The sequence below is a fragment of the Apteryx mantelli genome, chromosome 1 (assembly GCF_036417845.1).
Source record: "Apteryx mantelli isolate bAptMan1 chromosome 1, bAptMan1.hap1, whole genome shotgun sequence".
In the NCBI taxonomy this organism is placed as follows: Eukaryota; Metazoa; Chordata; class Aves; order Apterygiformes; family Apterygidae; genus Apteryx; species Apteryx mantelli.
Genome location: NC_089978.1, coordinates 120,779,765 through 120,784,582, shown reverse-complemented (window position 1 = coordinate 120,784,582; position 4,818 = coordinate 120,779,765). Strand labels below are relative to the sequence as shown.

The 4,818-nt window shown below is 42.3% G+C and overlaps 1 long non-coding RNA gene across 2 annotated transcripts; it reads left to right on the top strand.

Moving 5' to 3' along the window:
- Positions 1-615: 615 nt before the first annotated feature.
- LOC106490637 (uncharacterized) lies at positions 616-1,731 on the top strand. 2 transcript variants are annotated; one of them, XR_010883172.1, is made up of 3 exons: positions 616-669; positions 860-1,010; positions 1,502-1,731. It is a non-coding gene; the product is annotated as an uncharacterized lncRNA (long non-coding RNA). The 2 variants fall into 2 exon arrangements; XR_001293644.2 differs by lacking the exon at positions 616-669 and adding an exon at positions 671-742.
- The last annotated feature ends 3,087 nt before the right edge of the window (positions 1,732-4,818 follow it).

Here is a 4,818-nt window from a genome sequence, read left to right as displayed (position 1 = left end):
AAACGCTCAAAAAATTGGGACTTGGCTGGGAATTATGTGGTGCACACGCACAACCCTTCAAATACACAAAAAGTACACTTTAACTTAAAACATATAGGACTGCTGAAGTAGAACACCCCCAAAACATTTCGGGGGGGGAAAAAAACTAGCACTCAGAGGAAAACAGCAGCACTACGACCCCTCCGCACCGAGGCCTGAAGGGACGGCTGCCAACATGAGTGAGGCGCCCCCAACCGCCACCTTGCAAGCAGCTCACGGGGGGCCGGGCTGGGCCAGGCATACGGACGGCAGACTGACACCCGGCGCCCACCCTCCTCCCAGCGAAAGACGCAAACCCCCTCCTTAACCCTGTGCGCCACGGCGTGAGAGGAGCCGCAGCCCTCCTCTCCACCCAGCAGCCTCCCGCGGCGCTTCACAACCCCACACATCGCCCAGCCCGAAGCGCGGCAGCATGGCGGCTCCGCCCGCCTCCCAGACGCTTCCCCGGCGCATGCGCCGTGCGCCCGCCTTCCCGCCTTCCCGCCGCTTCCCCGGCGCATGCGCCGCGCGCCCTCTCCCGCCGCCCGAGGGCGGTGGCTGCGCCCTGCGGCCGCCCTCGCCCTCAGCCTCCGCAGCCCGGCGCCGGCGGAGCGGCAGGGGCCCGGCGTAGGAGGTGCCGGGGGCAGGGAGGTAGGGACGCCCCCGCGCAGTGCTGGGGCTGCTGTGGCTGCCGGCCTGTGCCCCTCCGGGCCGGGAGGGCAGGGTGAGTCCCCACGCATCATTAGCTGGCTGCGGGCTGACAGCGGTTCACTAGGGGCTAATCCACAACCAGGCTCCGTGTATGTAATCGTAGGTCTGAGACTGGTTTGCTGCGTTTCAGATACTCGTTGCCTGAGAGCCCAAGCTCCATTCTTTGGACTGAAAGCCTTCCCGTTCCCGTGCGGCTGTGCCAAAGCCCCTTTTCATCCTGAAGTTTCCAGTCAGACCGCAGAGGGATAGCTGGCTTTACACTCCACCGCAGCAGTGGGCAGGTGCTTAAAGAAAATCTTTTACTGTGCTTAGGGGTAAAAATCAAACTTACAGAAGAGCTTGAGGGCTTTTGCAAATCTCTATACTTTCTGACACTTTTGTTGTCTTTTAAAGTAAATACTGACTCGGTAAACTTGAGCTCTTCAAATACCTAATGGTACATAGCTTTAAAATGTATTGTCACCATTTTGAGGTACTGCAAGAAAAAAACTGCATGAAGGCCGTATCACTTTAAATTGAGAGTTATGACAGCCAGTACAAAACCCACCTGAAGCCCCACCATGTATTCTTTTGTACCTTTGTATTTACAAGAATAAAGCAGAAACAATCCATGGAATAAGAGCTGTTAAATTGGGGGAGGGGGAATTAATGGGTTTTTCTGTGTTATCATGTGTAGAAGAAACAGTAAACCCACAAACTTGCTCTGTTGCAAAATTCAGTAAAAAATCAGAGATAACTGTTTTGATTTAGAAGTACTGTTGTGGTGTTTAAGGGGAGCCAGGCTTCAGATGACAGTAATCGCATGCAGAGGGGAAAATGGAAGTCACATTGGACTACTCTCCGGTGACAAAATGCAGCAGTGCATAGCAGGAAGTGAATTGTACCTGGAGTGCTTAGCATGAAGAACAGAAGCGTCCTTAGTACAACTCCACAGCCTTTCCGAAATTAACATCTGGTGGCTTTTGACTGGACGACTCTGGGCTTTCAGTTTGTCAGAGCGGAACAAGGAAAATAAAAGTACTTTTTGTGAAAAATTGTGGTTTGTCAATAAAATCAAGAACTTTTTACTCATGACAATTTTGTGTGAAAAAAATTCTGTCAGCTCTACTGCATTATTCTTCTATCCACACATGCCCCAAATTATTATTTTCTTTTATCAGAGAAGTCCATAAAGATTTGTTATCCTTTTAAACATCAAGTACAAAATTGAGTTAGGACTCTCACTATCCAAGATACAAAAGCAGAAGCTTTGGCTCCTGAGATCTGAACAAAAACTGACTGATAACTGTTCACTGCAAAAATTACTCATTTGGGGTGCTGCATGCTTTACTGTCCTTCTGTCAAGGTCAAATTTTATTACATTATCACATACACAACCTCTTGCAGTTGTGAATCGACGATTGGTCCTTTTTCCAAGGTTGTCCTTGCTACATTGGAATCATTAATTAAAGTAAAATAATTGATATTTTTCTGCTAAATATCAAGACATTGTAAGTGGATAATATACCCTAAAAACTGAGGAGGAGGATGGTACTACAGCTGTCATAGAATGGAGGCTGATGCATGAAGTTGAGGGTGGTTGCTGCTTGTGAAGAGAATTGCATCTAGAAAGGACATGGTCCTTTGTGAATTCCTTCAGCATGTAAATTGATCTATTGTTTGTCATCAGTATGACTCTTCTGTCTAACAGCCATGGAGCTGTGCTCCTCAGACCTCATTATTCACACAGATCAGTTCCAAAATAATGTATTTTTTCTCCCAGTGTCTGCAGAACCCAGTTTTGATAAATGAAACTGTTCCCTTCTCTTTTTTTTCCCTTTTTTTTTTTTTTTTTTTTTAGTTTTGTCTTCTGCAACTAAGTCGATGTTCCTGGGGTTCCAGAGATGCATTTGAAGTATGGAATGAAAGTAATATGTAACTAAAAACCATATTGTCTTCCAAAGATTAGATTAGTATGCAAAATAGACCTTGCGAGATTAAGATGCATTCCTCAAAAGAGTATTCTCTCTCTACCAGTCCTCTAAAGAAAGATTATGATCCAGTTTTCTGGATCCTCTGCTGAGATAGCTTCTTCCCTTTGTCTTCAGCAAGCTTCAAAAAGACCAAAACAGAGCGAGACAATGGCCATCCACAGGGATGTGGATTTAGATATTTGTTTTCTCTAAATGATGAAGTCTCTTTCTGAAGGAAGGGGTGGTGATGTTAGTAAAGCTAACATGTAAGACGTATGATTAGGTTTACACTTCTTTAAGAAGACAATCTTTGAAGAGCAGAGAGCATGTGGTACTGGCATCAAATCTGATCTGTTCAAGTGGCATTTAGTGCAGTCCAGTGGCAAATCCAGTACCTTAAATAGCAGCCATAATTTATACATCCATTTTCACTTTATCCAGTTTATCCCAGTAGCCCTCTGTAGCTCTAGATATCTCAGTAGTGTAATAGTAGCTACACCAAACTAGAGCAATCTTCCAGATCCAAAATTTTCAACTTGCTTGCTTATAGCTCATGAAAATGACACATCACCATATAATTCCTTGTTTATTCTGGTTTGCTGTCATTGTTAAGTAAGTACGTTTTTTTATTTCAGTAAACTGAAACTTGAATAGATTAGCTTCCAGACAGTTTCTGTGGACATACCTTCTGTCATATTGGAAATGCTTCGGTGTGGGAGAGCAAATACATGTCTCAATTCTCTATCCAATTAATTCTAAATTAAGAAATAAAATTCAACAACAGAAATAGGAAGAGTCCTGAACAAATAATTTTTTCATAAATGTTGCATATAAATTTACGTGTCCTATTTTACAACTGGTGGAAGAATCAAAGAAATGATTGCAGGAAATTTGTATCAACTACAGCTAGTTTTGTTCTATACTGAAAGCCATGAGATGGAGAGATGCAGAAGAGCTCAAGTATGTTATCCTGACAAGATTAGTCTTTTCTGCAAAAACGTCTAGCTGACTGTGTGCATATGGTCAAAAAGAGAGGTGATAAATCATTAGTACTTCTATAGAATATTCAGTCTCAGGAGCTCCCAGTGTTTTGCAAACTTTAATTAATTCTTGCATTACTTCTGCAAGATAGAAAATAAAATATTATCTCCAGATTGCCTCCTCATCTGTAATCACATTATCTCATCCAAGGCTGCATACCAAAACTGTTCCAGAATCAGGAGCTGAACCCAGATTTTCTAACTGATAGAACCTGCTCTAACACTAGCTGAGCTCTTACCGCAATAGCAAAACAGAGTTGATAGTCCTGCAGATGTCTAGTCAAGCTTTATAGAAAAAGAGCACATAACCTACAACCAGTGGGACATGAATAAACTGCTGTCTTGGCCACTGGCTTCTGCATTTGTAAATTCTACTCCAGACTCCCTTTGTCTAATATTTTAAAGTGATTTAAAACTCTGAACTTTGATTTGAATTTCTCTGTATAATATATAAACTTACCTTTTTTGTGTGATGGTGATAAGACAACATTGTTTTCATTGTCAGTTAGCAAGACCTTTCTTAACTGTGAGATTAGATTATGAAGTTGTAGTTATTATTTTTTTAAGTGCTTTGAGAGCTCAAATAAAAAGAGCAAAACCCTATTAGTATAACAGTTTCAGTTCCTATCACGTACTACTCCCATCCAAATGATCCGTGACTCAGACTTGAGATGATAGAATTTTCATGTTAGATTTATTTTGCTGATTAGCATTTGGACATGATATTCATTGTATTTTAAGGCTGAATTCTGACAGTAGATGTACTTGCTAAAATTATGAGCGTTGTTCTAATGAAGAATTGACTCCAGCCTCAGTGTTTTTGAAGTACTCTCGATTCTCTAGTCAACTAATCATAAGATGCTTTGACAGAACTGTGTTTCGCAGGACTGAGATGTGGTCTTAGTACACCAGGACCTATAAACAAAGCACTATCAGTGGGGGCTCATATATTTCAGACAAAGGCAGCAAAATTTATTCCTTTCCATTCTTCATAGATATTCCTGCACTGATACCAACCAATGTATAAAGCAAACTGGCAATTTGACATTTTTACTAGAATCGTATGATTTCATAACTTTTTTCTTGCCATTATTTGC